The sequence below is a fragment of the Pan troglodytes genome, chromosome 10, assembly GCF_028858775.2.
Source record: "Pan troglodytes isolate AG18354 chromosome 10, NHGRI_mPanTro3-v2.0_pri, whole genome shotgun sequence".
Lineage (NCBI taxonomy): Eukaryota > Metazoa > Chordata > Mammalia > Primates > Hominidae > Pan > Pan troglodytes.
This window is the reverse complement of record NC_072408.2, coordinates 88,531,171-88,553,513: the sequence shown is the minus strand read 5'-3', so window position 1 is coordinate 88,553,513 and position 22,343 is coordinate 88,531,171. Positions and strand designations below refer to the sequence as shown.

The 22,343-nt window shown below is 33.8% G+C and overlaps 1 protein-coding gene across 27 annotated transcripts in view; it reads left to right on the top strand.

The window, feature by feature from the left end:
* PPFIA2 (PTPRF interacting protein alpha 2) overlaps positions 1-22,343 on the top strand; it is a 505,598-nt gene that overhangs the window by 5,635 nt on the left and 477,620 nt on the right. The window lies entirely within an intron of this gene.

Sequence of the window (22,343 nt, the reverse complement as noted above, 5' to 3'; positions counted from 1 at the left end):
TGTTTCTCCTATTGTAATTCAACATTTGATAAGATTCACTTTACTCCCATTCTTAATGTTACTTTTCCACTTAACATATGTGATACACACGTTTTGGTGAGAACAACTTAGGAATAGATGATTAGTTCACTTGAAACCTTGCCTCAAACAAAATCATGGACTACTGATGGTGGTTGGGGGTTTGTGTGAGAAGCAAGAGTTCTTATCCGGTCTTTGTTAAAAATTGTATTTATGTGTTTTAGTGGGGTAGAAAACCACTTGTGGATCAGCTTTTAATGACCAGAATGTGGAGATAGTTTTATCTTTCTTACCTTTTAAACACAATATTGACATTTGGAAATATGTATTTTTCATTTTCAGTTGTGTGGTCTTTGAAAATGACCGTACTTTGGAAGTCTCGTGTCCAACTATTGTTTTTTTTTTAAATGCCTAATATCTGCTTTAAAATTCTTGGAATTACTAATATATTATCCTCTCCCTTGGAAAAAAAAAACACTTTAACTGGTTTCTTTTTATTTTTAAAACATTTTGAAGATTGGTGAAAGGGAAAAAGTTAAGCCTCACTAACTTAACGTTGTTAGCTATATTTAAATATATTTCTGTCAATCCTTGTATTTTACAGAAAAAAAAAATCCTAAGATATTTTAAGAACTGCCAGCCTATTTATATACAAAGTTAATGATGAAAGTCAATTTACTTGTTTAAGAAACTCATAGGCTGGCCGCAGTGGCTCAGGCCTGCAATCCTAGCACTTTGGGAGGCCGAGGTGGGTGGATTGCCTGAGCTCAGGAGTTCGAGACCAGCCTGGGCAACATGGTGAAACCCCATCTCTACTAAAATACAAAAAATTAGCTGGGCGTGGTGGCATGCGCCTGTAGTCCCAGCTACTGGGGAGGCTGAGACAGGAGAATTGCTTGAACCCAGGAGGCAGAGGTTACAGTGAGCCAAGATCACACCACTGCACTCCAGCCTGGGACAGAAAGAGACTCCACCTCCAAAAAAAAAAAAAAAATGAAAAGCATAATTGTGCCTCTTTTAGGTATGAGAAGAAACATAAAAATGAATGGAATTTTTGATAGTCACCCCCATTAAACTAAAACTTTCTTTTAAATACAAGGTTGATTGGCCCTCTCCTTAAAAGACAGTGTACTAAATGTTGAAGAGTTGAATTCTCTCCACAAAGTTATGGCTTGTAGCAAAGATATCTTTATAAATATTGAAAACTATATATTCAAAGTTGATAAAATTCTAAAGCTATCTGTACTATTAACTCATAGAGGTATTTATGACTCTCAAAATGGAAAGGATCACTAAGAATCCCCTGTCACATCCTGATAGGTAAACCCATAACCCTGTGTGAATAACTGCCATCCCAGTCCTTTTCATTTTCAGGCAGTTTATCTTATATTGAGATGAAATAATGTTTTTAATAACTCTCACTTCTTGGTACCCTGGTTTGTGTCATCACACAAAATGTTTTGACTCATTTCAAAAGGCAGCTAGATAGCTACACCAAATATTATATTTTTTAAGGAAAATATTTTAGTCTTTGCAATTGCTCTTCATAAGGTGATTTCTAGAACTATCACCATCCTGCTTACTCTCTTGGAGGATTATTTGAGTTAGTTAATTCTCTTGTTAAAGTGGTCCCAGAACCAGTCACACTCTTCCTTATCTACTGTAAAAGTGGAAAATGGGGCAATCATTTCTTCTTCTGGATAGAGTGTTTCATTAGTTTACACTAGGATTTTATTATATTTGGAGACAAGTTCAACATACCTTCAATGTGTACTGGGACAGCAGTCAACTGAAGTTTCTAATTGACTTGCATAGATGCTGCAGTGTGTTCCCATTTCCCTTCCACTCTTCTTGGAAGTTGATTCTGATCCTACATGTAAGACTGCATGAATCCCTCTTACATTTGTCTTTCTAGATTTTATTCAAGCTTGAAGTTTTCAGTTTAAATCCCAATCTTACCAAAATACATCTGAAAGTAATTTGGATTTTTAAATTTTTCCTCTTCTGTAAAAAAAAAAGGTGACTATTTTACTTAAAAATGTTGTAAAAATAAAGCACTAGAACAAGATACTTCAGGAAAAAAAGGAGAAAACTGAAAAATATTTTTATACGTAACTGATTGTGGAGGTAAATCTCTTTGTAAAGGTACAAGAATGAAAATGTTTTATTTCTAGCTATTCAATTGTATGGAGTATCTAAATTATGATTGCCTTTAAAATGTTAAGTTTTAATTTTTAAATATACTGCCCAGCCTTTTATCTAAATCCCTTGGGGCCAGTTATGTTTTGGAGCTCAGAAGTTTTCTGGTTCTCTCTCTCTCTCTTTCTCTCTTACTCTCTGTTTCTTGTCTCTCTCTCTCTCTCTGTATATGTGTGTGTGTGTGTGTGTGTGTGTGTGTGTGTAGCATATTATAGAACAATCCTCCTGAAGGACTATGGGCAGCACCCATATTTCTGAATATTTCTGAAATTTTTCTGAAGATAATTCTATGAATATTCCTACTGCATGGTAAAAAAAAAAAAGACTGTAAATAGTCTCATGATAAGTATAGGTCTGATTTTCCCACCCGTCAAATTCATTACATATTCACAAATCAAATATCAATTTCAGAGTGTATGGATTTTGGAATTGTAGATTAGGGATTATGAGCCTATACATTTAGATGGCTATAGTTCCATTCTAAATTAAAAATACTTTGAGGATATCTTTTTCAATATCAATTTGTATGTTGCTATTATAAATATCTGAGTACCCCTAGAAATCCACAGGTCCTTAGACAGTGATAATCATCTTTTTTTTTTTTTAAGAAAGTGTTTAATAACCTACTCTGTATCTTTAGGGCTATAAGTTTTCTATAAGTAATAGAGGAATATTCTTCATCAATTGCTATTGTTGAAACTTTATGAATATTTTGTAAATAATGTGCCACTGTTTGGTGGCATTGCACTTGACATTTAGCTGGAAGGTGAAAATAACTACCATAAATGTGACTTTTGGGGCAGAAATAAAGCATGTAAAGTTGAAAACCACTAGGGTAACAGAAAAATGAAAATTATTTCAGCAAACACAGGGTAGAATTGAAAGCAGAGATAAACTTTATGACATAGATGTCTTAAATTGCCTATTCAGTGCTATTAGGTCTTGGTGATTGGAGCTTTACTTTAGTCACTTTCTCTCCTATTATTTCTTTATAAAAGAATGCAACAATAATTTTTAACAATTTTAACCATGTAAATTATTTTATAGCCATATTGTTTAGTTTTTCATTATGTCTTTGGGTATATCTGCGTTTAAAAAGTGCTGATAATTTCACATCATTCCACACCTCCAGGCCTGACGTTTCTAAGCTATGCCCTCAATTATCTAACTTATTAATGCACAGATCCATTTTTATGTTCCACAGAACCTCAGATTCAACATGCTCCAAACCCAGTCATCATCTACCTCCAATTCACAACCTAAGTGTGCTCTAACTCCTTACTTAGGCACCTTAAGGGTCCTTATAGTTGGTGCTTTCTTCCTTCTCTAAATTCAGTCCTCAGTGGGCCACACTTTTTGTACCTCTTAAATAATTCTCAAATCTCTCTACTCTTCTGTTTTTCTTGGCACCTGACCCTGAAATTCTTTGCTGCATCTCCTAACATTTCTGGTGTTGTAAATATGTCACATTATATGCTTGAATAATACGACACTGTTTGGTGTGTCCCAGCAAACTCCATTCTTTTTCCTTCATTCATGTTCATCTCTCTACCTATAATGTTTTTCCTCAATGTCTTTGTCTGGTTAATTTCCCATCCCAGCCAAAAGTTTATCTCTTTCAGGAAGTCTTTTCTGAACCCTAAGTACATTTGTTCTGTGTGCCTTACTCTTATCATTTATCATATTGTAATTAAATTGTCTGTTTATGTGCCTGTTCCCCAACCTAAACTATAAGCTCCTTGAGAAAAGGAGCAGATCTCAATAATGCAAAACCCTCTGAACTGCCAAAGTACTAGGCCCATAAAAAAGGCTTTTAAAGTAAATGCAGAAGTAAATATATGTGCATTTTGATGTAGAAAGAACAATAAACTTGAAATAGGAAGATCAGATTTGTACTGTGACCCAACTACACATCACCAGTTTGAGTCAGAACTTCAGATTTCCATGCTACAAAAAGTGTTTAATACTAACACCTCATAGGGTAACTTGTGATGATTAAAGAATATGAGACAAATAAAAACTAATTAATGTATAAAAAATTAAATATGGAATTACTTGCATTTGTTTTATCCAGAATGCTAAAAGATGATCATTTCTATACATATATGTGAATAATCATTAGGATAATTAGAGTAATTTACTAGGAATATTGACAAAATAATCCTACACATTTTTGAGAATGGGGGAATAATTGTCACTTATTAATATATTTGTTAAGAATGTTTGGAGAAGAGGTAAAGGGAATGTGCTTCCTGTTGCAAAATGTCATATGTAGAAGTTTAAAATTTGTTTTCATCACCTTTTTTAGCATACACTGAGGGTCCACTGTGCATTATTAAATAGCTACATATGTTTGTAAAGGGGATGGGGAAAAAAGTTTGGCTCTTAGACAGTTTAGGGAATAGAGTTGCTTGGAAAAAATACATAAATGGGCCCAAATAAATATAGTACTGGAAGATTATAGAAGTACTGAAAGTATTTGAATTATGAAGTTGATATGTGATTCACTACAAAAAGTTTCATGTGGAAAGTGATATTAAAGAGCTATTTTTGAGAAACGATTGGTAAAGATTCTGAGATATTCCATGTGGGGCAGTAAAGTTGTGCAGATAGAACTTTGCTGAAGGACATATGGGAAACCAAAATTCAGCATATGCTGTGCTTCCCAGGCTAGGCTTAGGGTCCCTACTTTGCACAAAGAAGACTCTTTGGGGAATCTTGTTTGTTTAGTTTTAAAAGATTAAATAGCAATCGATAATGAAAAAAAGATTTGTTTGATGAAAGGTTATAGGATGAAAGTGAAGTTCTATATAGTGGCTGTGAAGCGTAGGCTGTTATTATGTGTGGTGCAAAATAAAGACAGGAATTTCTATGTGGTATAATCTGGAGAATTTGGGGTGAACTGATGACCAGATCATGAATAAAAATTATTCTACAATCTTGATTTTGGATGGATTACATAATATTCATCAGTTATCCATTGCTTAAATAATGCTATATAACAACACAAAAACCTCAATAACATACAAAAATATGAGTTTGTGGAATTCAGCCGATCTTGAATTGGCTGATCTTGGCTGGACTAACTTTATGTCACTGGCTAGCTGAATGTTGGCTGTGTCAGCTTCATGTCAATTGGCTGTTGTCTGATTCTGATCCAGGACAGCCTTGGCTGAGCCAACTGGGGCCATTCACCTCTATGCCATGTGTCTAATCCTGTAATGGGCTAGCCCTGGCAGGTTCTCATGATCATGGAAGAGGAGTAAGAGCCAAATGGGAATAAGCAGATGCTTCTTAAACTTCTGCTTAAGTCATTTTTGGTAATGTCCCTTGGCCAAACCTAGAGAGAGTAGAAAGCAGAACAGAATTAAATGGCAAAGGGTATGGCTACAGGATAAATGAAACACTGGGATTATTACTGCAACTGACCTACACAAATGTTACTAAAAGAGTCATTTTGGTCATTTTCATGTTAGAGAAAGCTTATTGTGATAACCTTCTGGTGAAGTGTGGAGATTTGAAATAGAAATGTGACCAGAAAACTAGAAAAGATAATTGAAATATAAAGACTATTGAAGAGAAAGAATGGTCAGGGATGGGTAATGTCCTGAATGGCCAAGGCTTTGGACTTGAGTCAGAAGATCTGAATTTGAATTGGGGCTCCTTCCTTTGTTAACTGGAGGACCATTGGAAAGTCACTTGATTTCTCTCAAACTCTGTTTCCTTAATTGAAAAGAGTAAATAATATCTACCCTTAAGAGTGATTGAAAGGGGGTATGAGAATGTGTTTCAGAAACCCTGAGCATTTTAAAATACCAGGTTTTTATATGTATAATTTGGGATGTGCTGGTGTACGTCTTGATGAGAAATTAAAAGAGGCTACTTATGGAGGACATATATATCTTTTGACATTCTAAAATTCAAACTATTTGAGTAAATCTTATAGAGAGCAACAGATTATGCCCTGACAGCACTTTTATTCTGAATGCATACTACCTAGGTATAATTGGACTTGCTACTTACTAGCTCAATAACCTTGGTCAAAGTGCTTACTTCAAATAATGATAGAAACTGCCTCATAAGATCGTTATGAGGAACAAATGAGTTGGAATATGTCAAATGATAATTCCATGCCTTACAGGTAGTACATGCTCAATAAATGTTAAATGTAGCTATTGTTGCTGATATTATCATTGTAGATATTGTCATCATTATCTTTAGCCAACCTTAACTGCACAATTTTACTGGGTAATAATGAACACTAGCGCAAATTGAGAGCACTAAAAATCCTTACTCTCTTCAATCTTTATCAAATTTTAAAGGTCTTTTGATTTATCTTTTTAAAAAGTTCTTAACTAAATTTTCCTAAATTTTCCACTTCCACCATGGCCAGTCACACATGTCCCTTGATTACATCAAACAACATCCCTTCCTATTGTGCTGCGATTATAACTGAATTGAGCTCCTTTGTTTTCTGTGAAACCTAATACCAGCACACTGTTTTATCCCTTACCTGTCAAAGAGAAGCATGCTCCATCTTTTACCTCCTGTTATAGCCATCCTATTTTCTTAATGTGTATTTCTCTCTTCTAGTTATTTTTTCTTTTGGCCAAATAAAATATCTGCTTGCTTTCTGTATTGCTCATTGCTTCTTTTTCTTTTTTTAACCCTTGCAATCAGGCTTCTATCATCATTGTTTTCCTAAAATAAAGTACACTCGTATATGTCACCAATATTTTGCAAATCTAGTGATGCTTTCATATTCTCCATGTCCCTTGAATTCTTTGTGTTAAGCAATGCTATTAATTATTTCATGTTGAAATTCCCATGCTCTTAATTCTCCATAAACATTCCCTTTCTAGGCTAGTAGGTATGTTGTCCTTCAATGCTCATTATTTTCCTCTCACACACTTATCTATACCCATACTTGTCTTCATTTACTTACATTCTCCAGTCTTAAGCATTGCCCTTCTGGTATATGAATACTTATCTCTAAATCCCTGAACCCTCCCTTTTACCTCCTCTTTTGATTATTTTTTCCCTCTGTCTCTAGTGTCTTCAATTACTTTTCCTCTAAGCTGGCTATTTTGCAAGATGTTCAAATATATTTCTTAAAATTAAAATGATGACAAGTACACTTAACAACAAAAAAGTCCCTTGACTCTGTGTTTCCCTTTAGTTTTCAACTTATTTTTTCTTTTTCTATAAACTTATTCTCCAAGTTTATTCTCCAGACTTGCTCTCACTGTCTCAATTTTTTCGACTTCTATACTGCAGTCTGATTTTTCCTCTAACTCCCTGTTCAGAATGTTCGCTATCACCAATAACCAATTAATAATTGTAGTAGGTTTGTTTTATTTGACACTGTGCTTCTCCAAAAAACATGGATAAATGAATCTTATCCCCTTAACTTTCATGATACCATACTCTCTTAGTTCTTAAATATTTTGTTTTATTCCTCTCAATTTTTTTCTTGTGGCCAGTTCCTTATGTAGTTACTTCTTAAGTGTTCAATAACAAAGATAAGATTAATTGTAATAGCTAACATTTCTGAACACTCCCACTATGCCATTCAGTATTTTATTTAAGCACCCAGATATTAAAGTGGGAGTGTTTTCCTCTCTCTCTGTTGGAGATGAAGCTAATTAAGTGAGGCACAAGACTTTATTTGCAGGAGATGCTAAGATATAGTCCAACCAGTAAGTTTTGTGTTAACTCAAACTCCATATTCGGACTCTACAAAGATTGAGTTGGAAAAGCTAAAAGAGAAATACTTTTGTTTTGGAAAGCTGTTTGTTTGTTGTACCTAGTCTACCACTCCATGTGTGAGAAATGAGAGCAGTTCCTGCTCACCTTAGCCAAGTGAGAAGAGCTTCGGGAAAAACATTCAGAGAGCTTAACAAGTTTCCTTTAGAGAGTAAAGGATATAGAGTCTAAAATCTAAAAGCAGCCACAGTGGCTGTGGATGCCCATACAGCAGATGAAGGAGTTTCAAGGCAGGCAAGTCCTCATAGTTCTCCAAGGTCAAGAAAAAGGTTGGCAATGTTTGAAGGGCAACTGCGGTCCTCATGAGGGGAGCTTGCTTAGGGTTATCTTAAGCCCATAGGTGAGTATACTCGCAGAAGCCCAGGTTCCAAGGTGGTGAATTATGAGCAACAAATTTGGAGGATTGATTCCAGAGAAGAGAACAGACAGAGGGGTTCTTTGAGAATGCCACAGATGCACTCCAGAAGAAGAAGAAAAAAAGGTCATTGCTTCCACATTTGCCATTCCAGAAGTCCCAGACAGTGGTGACACAAGGGTCAGCCACATGCCACTGTGGTCTTTCCCCTCCAAGTTTCTTTTCACAGGCCCTGAGTCTGAAGTGGTCAGAAACAGTTGCTGTGAGTGGGTGAAGTGAGAATAAAGAGAGACCACCAGACTCCTACCCTCCAGTGCAGACTTCAGGGCTTGAAGTAAGCCTGAACCAAGTGTAAGGGGAGAAACTTTAGGTTAGATGGGACCTTAGGGCTGTGTCTCTTTTATAATCCTATTTCAAACCAAAACTATAAAATCATTAGTCTAGACTAGACATTTTCATTATAAAACAAAAGATAATTAATTTATTGTCTAATCATGCTAGAGAAGCTAGGACGGCTGTCTGAAATTTTGTTTCATATTAATTTCTTAACCTGAGGGAATCAGAGGAGATAAAATGGTTACTAAATTCAGCTTATACATTAAACTGGGTAGAGGTATCATCTCAATTAATATTCCGAACATTCCAATGAGGCTGTTATTATTACTATTCCCATTTTGCAGATAATAAAACTAAGGAACAGAGAGGTTAGGTAACTTCTTCAGCACCACACAATTTGTAAGTGGTATTCACCAGGATCCCATTAATGACATACTTTTGTTTATACTCTGAGCCCTCTTCTTCATCTTGTTATGTTCATCTAGATTAAAAGAAGTATTAAAGTCCTCTGGAAACCCTGTTTAAAAGACATGGACAATAGAAAGCATTTCTTGTGGCTGGGCGCAGTGGCCCATGCCTGTAATCCCAGCACTTTGGGAGGCCAAGGTGGGTAGATCACCTGAGGTCAGGAGTTTGAGACCAGCCTGGCCAACATGGTGAAACCACGTCTCTACTGAAAATACAAAAAAAATTAGTGGGGCATAGTAGCAGGCACCTGTAATCACAGCTACTTGAGAGACTGAAGCAGGAGAATCGCTTGAACTCCGGAGTCGGAGGTTGCAGTGAGCTGAGATCGTGCCATTGCACTTAGCCTGGGCAACAAGAGTGAAACTCTTGTCTCAAAAAAAAAAAAAAAAAAAAAGGAAGCATTTCTCATATTTCTCATGACTACCTCTAAGTTTTAGTAAGGCAAACAAATTATTATTAATGAAATTTGAAATGATTGTTAGAATTCATATAATTATACTGAATTTAATTACTTAAGGATCCCCAGTCTAATATTTATGATACTATAAATTTACCTTTTTATGCACTGAGCATATTTTATAGACTATAAGATCCTTTTTATCAGCCAGAAACTGTAGGTTACATGAAAGGGTATTTAACTAGAAAGTAGAACACTTGGATTTCAGCTTCAACTTTTGCTAAACCCTGTGACATTGGAAAACCACTGAACTTCTGAGGTTTCTATTTACATACATACAAAAGAATTTACTATTTTCTATTGTCTTACATACAAAAGAATTATAGTCTCTCTAATCTGTTGTATTATTTTGCTAATTTTAAATGATTATGAAGGGCAAACATTTTAGATGTATTAATTTTATCATAACCATTTCATAAATAATTACTATTTATTCAACAAATACTTTAGGGCCTATTCTGTGTCAGGTTCTATGCTTATGGCATAGAGTTGCTATCTATATTTTATTTTATCTTGTCAATTATGGTTTCTAGGAATATATAATGGCAAATAAGAAGGCACTGCCTAAATTCTGCTGACTGTCACATGTATTTGTAAATTCAGTGAAACTGGCTGTTATTTTTAGTGATCTTATTGCCTTTTATCCTCTACTGTGATGAACTGTACATGTTCCTAGAAAAGGTCAACTTTTTCCCTTTTGTTCTAGATCTCATCCCCCCTTGCTATTCCTGGACAAAACGTTTGCATTATTTTTCCTACATTATGAATCGGTCCATCTCTAATAAATTATAACTGAAAGCATTAAAATATGTACTTACATTTCTCTTATTTTTTTAAAAAAAAGCTATTAACACCCCCCCACCACTCTACCAAGATGCCACCCCACCATTTATCTTTTCCTTTACAGCAAAAGTTTTTTTTTTTTTTTTTTGAGACGGAGTCTCACTCTGTGGCCCGGAGTGCAGTGGCACAATCTCGGCTCACTGCAACCTCCACCTCCCGGGTTCAAATGATTCTCCTGCCTCAGCCTCCCCAGTAGCTGGGGCAACAGGCATGTGCCACCATGCCCAGCTAATTTTTGCATTTTTAGTAGAGACGGGGTTTCACTGTGTTAGCCAGGATGATCTCCATCTCCTGACCTCGTGATCCACCCACCTTGGCCTCCCCAAATCCTGGGATTACAGGCGTGAGCCACCATGCCCAGCCTTGTTTGTTTTTTTAATTGGCTACATCTGTTCTTATTTTTCTCCCCAAATTTTCTCTTGAATCAACTCCTGGATTCAGGCATTCAGCCTGAATTCACCCTGAGTGGAGTGGATTTAAGAGAACATGAATTTAGATCAACTTCATCTAAACTGCTCTGTGAAGATTAGCAATATCTCCCACATTGCTAAATGCAACGGTCACTTCTCAGTCTTTATTCATGCTTACTTTATCAGCAACTTTAGACAGTGGATCCCCCTTCTTTCTTGAGACACTTACCTCATTTGGCATTAGGATAGCCCACTTGCCTGGTTTTCCTCCTTTGTTTTTGGCCACTTTTCAGTCTTTATTATCGTTCACTTGCCATCTTCCTGGCATCTTAATGCTTGATTACTCCAGGGCCAGGATCCTGAACCTTGCCTTTTTCTATCTCTATTGACACTATTGATAATGTCATCCATCTGCTGGCTTTAAATATCATCTAAATGTTGATGACTTCAGAATTTTCACCTCTTCTCCAGACATTCTTTCAACTTTCAGACACTTATTGTCTAATGTAGAAACTTAACGTGTACAAAACTGAGTTCATGATCTTCACTTAGTCTTTGACATCTCAATTAATAGCAACATCAATCTTCCATTGGCTTAGGCCCAAAACTTCAGTGTTTTATTTCTTCCATATTCTCTGTGCAATCTAGCAGCAGTCTCTCAGTGTTTCCTGCAAAGTATGTGCAGAATTGAACCACTATAAGTACCTCTGCAACTCCATCCTAGTCAGAGTCACCATCTCTTACCCGAATTAGATGAAATTTTCCTAACTGTTCTCCTTGCTTGTGTCCTTGTAGCTCATCGATATAATTCAGAGCCATAAAAGAGATTCTGATTCGGATAAAAAGTAAGTCAGAGTTTGTTTCATATCTGCTCAAATCTCTGAAATAACTTAACGTCTTAATGGAAAAGCCTAGGTCTTTAACCAGGCCTACAATGTTAACATTTGCAATTCCCCTTTACCTATCTGATAACATATCTTACTGTTTTCCAGCTCACTCATTCTATCCCACCATCCTGGTGTTCTTGCTGTCCAACGGGTCAGGGATTCAACTGCCTTAGGGACTGCTGCAGCTGCTCTCTAGGCTTGGAAAAGTTGTCCCCTAAATAACCATATGGCTTGCTTTCTTTACCTTTTCAGGTCTTTACTCAAATATTTACTTAGTAAGGCCATGCCTGATCATCCTGCTTAAATTTATGAAATTATTACATCCCTCTTCCTCATATACCCAACCTCTCTTCTCTACTTTTCCTCCAAAGCACTTATAACCACCTAGTATAGTGTATATTTTATTTCTTTATCTTACTTTTCTCTTTCTTCCTCCATTGGGCTCTATGCTCTCTGAGGTCAGGCAGGGGTGTCCAATCTTTTGGCTTCCCTGGGCCACATTGGAAGGATGAATTGTCTTGGGCCACACATAAAATGCAATAATACTAATGATAGCTGATGAGCTAAAAAAAAAAAAATCACCAAAAAAATCTCATAATGTTTTAAGAAAGTTTACGAATTTATGTTGGGCTGCCTTCAAAGCCATCCTGAGCCACGTGTGGCCTGTGGGCCCCAGGTTGGACAAGCTTGAGTCAGGGGATTCTTTTATATTTGGTTCATAGCTGTATTTTCTGTCTGCAATATCTAGCATTTAGCTGGAGTTAAAAAAATACTAAATAAATGAAAACAAAGATTATTCTTTTTCTTGTTGTGTACATTCTCCATATCTACTCTATGCTTGTTTAGCAAATCATGCAATCATAAAAAAAAACTATCATATATTAAAAATCTTAATGAAAACAAGAAAACAAATATAATTCATCGAGCCTTATGGCTCAAGTGTCTACAACACGAGTGTCATTATGTATGAGACCAGCATTAATGCTGCACCTCAAATCCCCTTCAAGAATGAAGTGGGTTTTAAATCAAGAGGTGGTGGTGACATTTTGAATATATTAAAATCATAGCACTGAGGTCAGAATGTATATGATTTGCTTTGAAGGAATTTTTAAGAGATATTGACACAATTTCTGTGGATTTGAAATTCCATTTTTTTCACATTCTTCATGTTTTTTCACTAAGGAATTTATTTCTTAAACTAAGCCACTTTTGACACAAAAAAAGTGTATGAATAGTTATATGACTTCATAATACTGCTACCACTATTTATTATCTATATCCGACTTTCAGTTTGTGGAAGGACAAAATGAGCAGTAGAATATTTTGATTAGTTTTTCACTTTGGAATAGTTTATATTTGAATTATTCTATTTTTTTTTGGCCTGCTCTTATTGTTATTCTGTCAGAAGGAATGATACCAACAGAAAAATAGTCATTAGTATTATCAAGATGAGTTTCTATTTAACCTGAGATTTTTTGCTAAAATTTATAGTCTAATTTGTTGTACTTAATATTAGCATGTTTATGATTCATTTATTTTTATGAATCTTTGATGAGAAATTCTATATGCAGTAACAGAAACACTGAAATTCACACTATTTACTTTTCCTGAATAGTTCACTTCAGAGCTTTACAGCTCGAGGGTAAGGTAGCAACAACCATCACGATTCCTCAGTTTGTGAAAAGGAGAGTTTAGAACTGTGGTTGTGGACATCTTCTTTTAAAACATGACTATCACACTCTAAGTAGATCACACACCTTTGCATTGATCTCTGCAATTAAATTAGTTTACAAAATAGTATCTCTGAATTAGCTAAGGCTGCCTGGCTCTTAGTAAACCCTTAATACTTGCTGTTTGATTACTTAAGAGTCATAACAAGTTATTTAAGAAAAGATTCATAGGCCAAACGTACATAGGGCTTGAATTTTAAGTTACAATTTACATTGCAATCAGAGTTTTATTTGTGACACTGATAATTTAAAAAATACTCATAATAAGGCTCTACTATTCTCTCTCAAATATGATTAAATTTATTGAGTAAGATTCTGAATGACTGGCAATTTCTTCCTTGGGCCTTGAATTAGAACAAATTTCCCCCAAAATGAATATTTTAAATCATTTTTGCTTTTCAAAAAGTGAGATTGTTGGCCCTGGAACTTGCAATAGGTGCTACAGGAAGAAAATGAAATCTCATTGCTCTTGGCTCCCAGCTCTGCTTTCCCTCCTAGGTCAAGAAGCCCCAGGTTGTCTTCCAGGCAAGTACAAAGACTAATAGTTATTCCTAAGATATTTGCCAGAAGAAGGTTTCTGTTTTGAAGAGGTTTTTGTTTTTGTTTTTTTCTTTTTTAAATCTGTAAGCCCATGTTAATATTGATGTTACCTGGAAGAAATTGTTTAGGAATTTATGTGATTAGAATTTGACACTATCTTGTTCTATGTACGGTAAATTAATTTTCATGTATTATTCTTACCTATGATTTTCTCTTTTTATGTCCACTTTTAGTGTAATCTGCTTCAATTAAGATACGTGATATAGTTCAAAATTTTTTATTCTTATAAGAGTTTATAAGATGCATTGATATGTTGCTGATCGATAATAGATTAATTGACCAAGTTTTTTTTAAAAATTGGTAATTGAATTGAAAGTTTTCCATGATAAGAATATTATTTCATGATCTATTTCTAAGATAAAGGAGATAAAATCAGTTCTAAATATCAAAATTATATTATCTTTGTTAATTTTGTATATAGAAAAGTTTATTTTAAAATGCTTATAAAAAGGTTATTTAAAAGTTATGTTAGCCAATTGTCTGATCCATCATGCTATCAGAATACAGTACTATGAACTATATTCCATCTGGACAAATAATCTGTGGCAGTTGATGTTGCTTGAGTTAGAAAATCTCTTCAGCTAGTATTCCTTTTATAGAAAATGTGACTTCTGAAATCATAAGTTGTAGTAACTGTCAAATATATTTAATTTGTTTTTTAAAAAATGTAACTTCATTTTGCATTTCCACATCTAAAGTTCTGTGTTAGAATAATAACAAGTTTTATTGTCTCACGCTATAATTATAGAGTTTCTACTTCTTGCAATTCTTTTATTTTTAGCATATATTTTGAGGCTGCTATCAGTTTTATTTGACTGTATCATATGTATAACTTCGTGACCAGTTGAGCCTTTTATCATCATGAAGTGACCCATTTATTTCTGGACTGGTATTTTCCCTTGAATTCTATTTAATCTGATTTTATTACTAGTAGTAATAGTATTAGAGCAGATTTCTTTTCTGTTAATGTTTGCATTGTGTGCCATTTCTATATTTCTACTTTCAATGTGTCTGTGTTCTTATATATGTTTCCCACAAATAATAAACAATTTCTGAATTTTATTTGTATGCAGACTGATAATCTTTCTCTTTAAATTATTTGGTATCTTTATAATTACTGTAAATACTTGTATATTTGTATTTAGTCTACTATTTTACCAAGGGATTTCTATTTTTCCTATCTATTCTGTTTTTTTTTTAAATCAACCTTTCATGCCACCATTTGAATTGCATTTTTTTCCTCTGTTATCTAGAAGTTTTACACTCTTGCTATTCTTTTGTTAACCTACAAATTACAATGTGCATCCTTAGCAAAGTGTAATGTTAATGTATACTTTCCCTGCCTTATACTTCCATGTGTAGGATGTGAAATATATTATTATATTTTTATCAGGCAATATTCCTTTAGATTTATTCACACGTATACCATTTATGTTACCAATTATTCTTTCTGGATCTCATTCTTTCTGGTTTTTCATCTGGGATCATTTTTCTTCTACTTGAAAAATAAACTTGAATATTTCTTTTACTGTACGTCTGCAGATGAGTAATTTTTCTGGTTTAAGTTTTTCAGAAAATATCTTTACTTCACCTTTATTCCTGAAAGGTATTTCTACTGGAGATAGAATTTTACGTTAGTGGTTATTTTCACTTGGCACTAAGACATATTATTTTATTCTGACTTTCATTGTTGCTGTTGAGAAGTCAGTTGTCAATTTAATTGTTTCCTCTTTGAGAGTAAACTGTCCTTTTTTTTTTTTAAATCTTTTTGGCTGCTTTAGAGAGTTTTCTTTACAAGAAGTTTTACTATAATGTACTTAAAACGTATTTGTTTTTATTTTCCTTTTTTTCTTCTTAGTGTCCATAGAGATTATTAACATTGTGACTTACTGCCATTTATTGGTTTGGAAAAATATTTACTTTTGTTCAGTAAATACTGCCTCATCACATTCTGTTTCCCCCCTCATTTTGGAATGCCACTTCCTATATGCTAGTTCTCACTTTATTTTCTATTCCTCTTTTTCTTCTATATTTTCCATCCCCTTATTGCTCTGTGATTCATTTGGAATTTTATTTTTGTATTGACATTTTAGTTCACTAATTTTCTCTGCTGTTTCTAATTTGCTGTTGAATCTATATATTTAATCTTTTGTTGTGATTACTATCTTTAAACATTCTTTTCCATTTGTTTTGTTTTTAATTTTGTTTAACAGTTGAAACATGGCCATTTTAAGTCTTTCTGATAAGTTGAATATGAGGAATTCCTTTTATCTGTTTCATTTGTCTTTTGGTGAATTATTATTCATTTTTGTCAAGTTATATCATGTACATTGTTATTTTTGACTGTGTGACAGTCATCTCATTTGTAAAATCATCAGTGGAAGTCATTTTAGTTCTAGGAGAATATTATCTTCATCTAGAGGGAACATTTATTTTTTTTGGCCAGATGTCTGGAAAAACAGTGATCTTAATTACCTCAATCCAGATAATCCCTGGGAAGATCTGTCATCCAGAGATTATTTCTTCTAGGGTACAGTTCTTAGGAGTCTCACCTCCAAGTGAGGAAGATTCATTAAGGCTACTGCATCTTGAAAGGACTTGATCTCAATTCCCATCTCTTCAGCCTTGTGAAGTTGCCAAATGTGCTGAGCCAGCCTCTCCTTTTTCCACAACTAGGGAAAAAGCAGGTCCAAATGCCTGAGGGCTTAGTTTTCCCTAGATCCCAAACTCTAAAATCTTCACTGTTTTTTTTTGCCTTTATTAATTCACTTCAAAAGTGAATTAAAATTTGTTTAAAAAATTACCCAATTTTTCTAGTTGTTCTTATCAATAGAGCTGGTCCAAATTACACAGTCTGCCATTCCTGGAAGAAGTCCGCAACTTTAATAAGCATGATAAATGTAGTAGCCTGATACCAGCATGGGCAACAAAGTGAGACCCCCTTCTCTACAAATTATTTTTTAAATGAGCCAAGTGTGGTGGTACATGTCTGTAGTCCCAGCTGCTGGGGAGGCAGAGGCAAGAGAATCCCTTGGGTCCAGGAGTTTGAGGTTACAGTGAACTGATCACACCACTGCACTCCAACCTGGGTGACAGACAGAGACTTTGTCTAAAAAACAAAGAAAAGATAGCTTAAAATGATTTTCTTAAAATAAACATGTCCATTTCTATGACAAAATAAGCAGTTACCATTTTCAGTTTTTTTTCTGGTGTACTCCTAGTCTTGTTATATATTCCTTTGAGTATTCTAGATGTCAGTAATTGTCCCAACGGTGTTGAAAAACTCTTCCTTCCTCCGGCGTTTCCTCCTTCAAATGCATCCCCTTCACAGCTGCAGAGTTATCTGTTTAAAATACAGATCTGACTGTGCTACTGCCTTTATTAAAATCTGACTGTGTTACTGCCTTTATTAAAATGCGTCTATGTCCACAAATAAACCCAACAGAATGAATAAACCAATTCAGCAAGGTCACAGGATAAAAGATAAACATACATAAATAAATTGTACTTTGGTACAGTATCGAAGAATGATAAAAAATGAAGTTAAAACAACTCCATCTATAATAGCATCTAAAATAATGAAATACTTAAGAGTAAATTAAACAAAATACATGCAAGGCTTGTATAGTGAAGACTTTAAGAGAAATGTAAAAATATCTAAACAAATGTAGAGACATTCATGTTTTAAAATATTCAATATTATTAAGATGTCATATGTGCCCAAATTTGTCTATAAATTCAACACAGTTCTATTAAAATGTCAGCAGGCTTTTATACAGGAAGGGATAAGGTGATTTTAATATTTATATAGAAAGACAAAGGACCAAGGATAATTAAAACAATCTTGAAAAACATTAACAAAATTGGAGAATTTAACATTTACTGATTTCAAAACTTACTCTAAAAGGACAGTAATCAGGTTAGTTTAAGGATAGACATATAGAGCAAGTATAATGATAGAGAGTACAAGAATAACCCCGTAGATTTATGGTCAATTGATTTTCAACAAATATACCAATTCAATGTGGAGAAGATAGTCTTTTCAACAAATTAGCCTAGGATGATTGGCTATTCAAATGCACAAAGACTAATTTAGAACCTTACCAAACATCATACACAAAAATTGACTCAAAGTGGCCCATAGACCAATATGTAAGAGCAAAACGATACACTCTTCAGAAGAAAATAATAGGAAAACATTGTTGAAACCTTGGATTAGGCAAATATTTCTTAAACATGGCACTAAAAGTACAATCCACAAAAAAAATTATAAATTGAACTTCATCAAAATAAAAAAAAACTTATACTTCAAAATAGTAAGAAAATGAAAAATACTAAGATAACTAGGAGAAAATGCTTTCAAAACATATCTCTGTTAAAGGACATATATTCTGAATTTATAAAGAACTCTCACAAGTCAATAAGAAGAGGAAAACCCAATTAAAAAATGGGTAAACAATTTGCATAGACATTTCACCAGTGATGGTAAATAGATGTCAATAAGCAGATGAAGATATGCTCAATCTCTGTAGTCATTAGGAATTTCAAATTAAAACCACATTTCACACCATCTAGAATTTTTATAATCAAAAGATAATACCCAGAATTAGAGACACTGTGGTGAATTAAGAACTTTCATACATTGCTAATTGGCATGTAATATGGTACAACTACCATAAAAATAATCTAGTAGTTTATTTAATTAAAAAAATTTACTCCTAGAAATCTAACCAAGGGAAATGAAAACATATGTTCACGTATATCCTGTTCACAAATGTTCATAGCAGCATTATTCATAATAACAAATATCCCTCAGGTGGTGAAGAAAATATTGTGTATTCATGCAATGAAATGCTATTCAGCAATAAGTAACAAACTATCAGCACTACAACAAGAATGAAACTTTAAAAATCATCATGCTAAATGAAGGAAGCCCATCATAAAAGATTACATATTACATGATTCCTTATTCATGAAATACCCAGAAAAGTCAGAGCTATAAGATGGAAAGGAGATTAAAGTTTGCCTACGGCTGGAGGTGGGCATAGGAAGTGACAGCAAATGGGTAGGGATCTTTTTGGGAGTCTTAAAAGTGGATTGTTGTGATGATTACACACCTCTATACATTTATTAAAATCATAGCATTCTACACTAAACACAAAGGAATTTTGTGATATGTAAATTATTTTTCAATTAAGATGTTAAAAAATAACTTTCCGTGGCTCCCAATCACCTAGAGAAGTTTTCACAAGCTTGACTGAAAAGGAGAATTGCTCAAAGTGCTTGTTGACAATGACATCTTCTCTGGAAATTTTGATTTCATAGTTTTAACAATCACCTTAGGTAATTCATAGAATTACATTTGTAAAATGCTAATCTGGAAAATAAATGATTAAGCTTCTTATTATGTCTTCAAGCCTGACCTCTAATCTGCCTCTCTCCCCCTTTGTATTCTTCTATTCTGTCACATAACTTAAAATACAAGTCTAAACTGGTCATTAATGATGGCTTGCTTAGTGTCATTGTATGCATTTTTTTTTCTGCAAATGCAATGTAATCTCTCAGAGCAAAGAGATTTTTTCCTTATATGTGCATATCTTCCCAAACTACAAACACAGTGCTGTGTGAGCCTTTATCTAGACTCAACAATTGTTAGGTGTTTGAAGAGGTTCACCTGGGGTTAGAGACAAACTCCAACTGTGAGCTCCACAGCACCTATCACTTTCACCACAGCATTCTCAGATTTGGGCACAGTATGCACCCTGAAATAGGAAACAGTGGTAATATGAGACCATGATTATCTGGGACATGTGCTGATTATCTTCTGCATTCCTGTGCTCATTGGTCTTACACATTTTCAGAAGACACAGCCCTCAAATCAGAAGTTTTAAATAAAATATGTATGTAGCAGGCACGTTATCTAGTTTATGAGAATACAAAAGATAGACATGTAGGTTATCCTGGTGGCAGTGTAACATGTAGGTTACAGGATAAAATGTAGCTTATCCTGATGGCTTATAGAAACAAAAAAAGACGATGAAAAATGCTTCTCCCTTTCAGGAATGCTTAGCTTATTTGAGGTGACTGATGATTAAACCAATATTTACACTTCTATGTGATAGAAATATGACAATGATAGAAGTATGACAGAAAATGAATAAGAGCAAAGAACTCAGTGTAGTAGAATAGGAAGAAGCATCTGTTGATCAATATATTCATTGCCTCTTTAAATATTTTGTTTTATCTTCATAAGAGTTGTAAAAGCAATCTCTTTAATTCCATTTTATATATAGATAAAATCTCAGAAAAGTATGTTTCCTATTCTCACATTACTGGTAAGTGTCAGAGACAAGATTTAAATTTAAGATTCCCTCACTTTATTTTATTATTTTTTATTGTGGTAAGAACACTTAACATGAGATCTACCCTCTTAACAAAATTTTAAGTGCACAATAAAGTATTAACTGTAGGCTCAGTGGTGTACAGCAGATCTCTTGAACTTATTCATACTGCATAACTGAAAATTTACATCCATTGCACTTTTAAAACGCAATCTTCCTTAAAGCATTTCAGATTTTAGAGTCAAAGAAAGTCAAGAACAAGGATTAAACACTTGATGCGTACTAGTTGCTTTATATTTCTGGAGAAGTTATTTAACCTAAAACCTAAAAAGAGAGATATTCTTAAGAACTATGTCTCACACTTTAAAACTGGAATTTTATGTACTTTACCATCATAAACTTAACCATAATATATATATTTCTACTATATAGAGACAATAAAAGATTGTTGTATTAATTTATAAAATATTTCAGTAATAAATTTATCAAAAATACAAGGCCAGACGTAACTAAGAAAGTTGTTTGCTTTTTACTGGTCTGCTCTAAGTTAATTTTCAACACAGTTTATAATACCTATTTTGGTGATTTTCTACTTTGAATTACATATTGACTGTGTTTAATTTTGGGTCTGTTCTTGGAAGTTGTTTCCTTGTACTGCTTTTTTTATGTGCTTTGTAGAAAATATTCAAGTTTCTGCATCTATAATTACTTAAAGTTCAATTTAGGTCGATGGTCTTTATCATCTTTTACACTAAGAGAAAGATGCTATTCTCAAAATTAGAAGCATACTATATGTAATTTTATACACTGCATTTTCACTTAACATATCATGAGCAATTATCTATGTCATTAATTTTTTATTTCCTCTTTTTCCTTCCTTGATATTATTTTGCTTTTTTGCTTTGGCTGTTGAAATGGGTTTTGTTGCCTTTTCTCTTCTGCAGTATATGTAAGAAATACACATTGTTTGTAACTAAACTAGTGGAACCTGTTGTGTGTGTGAGTGTTTTTTTTTTTAAAAAAAAACATCATCCATATTTCTTTATTTGGTATAATCAGGAAAGTAATCATTCCATTTTCTGGTCCAACATATAAAGAGGAAGAATTGAAAACTTCTCTGTCCTTGCTCTTTTCCCCACACTGGACTTTCCAATTTGTATTAACATAAAGTGTTATTTATTATTAAAAACTTTTATACGGTATTTTTACTGCAAAATCCAGTCTAAAGTTGCATTCAGATTTGAAATTAAGCTATTAGCAATTATTTAAATGCTATTAATATGTTTAATTTGAATGATTCTATCATTCTTGTAGTCACCATTTGTCCATTTTTATATTTTACATTTGATTTCATCACTTTGCCTGAAGGAATGTATTTCTAAGTAAGCATTTTAAGAAAGATATTTGAGTGGTGATACATTTTCTGAGCCCTTACACATATAATATTTTCTAATTACTTTATATATTGTCACAGTCCGTGTTATATTCACATGTATTTCTCATATCATCCTGTGACATAGGCTTTAAGAATTAACTTTCATCTTTTCATCATGCTTTCTTTAATACAATTATTTAGAACTCCCCACCCACCCCTGCACTGCTGACTCTTTAGTGACTAGAATCAGAACCAGAATTGATAGCTCATGTTTAAGAGCTTGCTGAACTCCAGGCATAGTTTTAAGGACTTTACATATATAACAAACTTAATCTGAACCACCATTCTATGACTAGAGGTACTATTATTATTCCCCTTTTACAGATAAGGAAACTGACATAGAGGGATTAACTCACCTTCTCTAGTTTGCAAAGATAGTATATGGCAGAGTTCCAATTCTACCCAAGGTTGTCTGTTTTCTGAACCCTCACATTAACCAGCACTCTAAATTGATATACTCATATACTGATATATCACTTTTAATACTATTTCAACCTT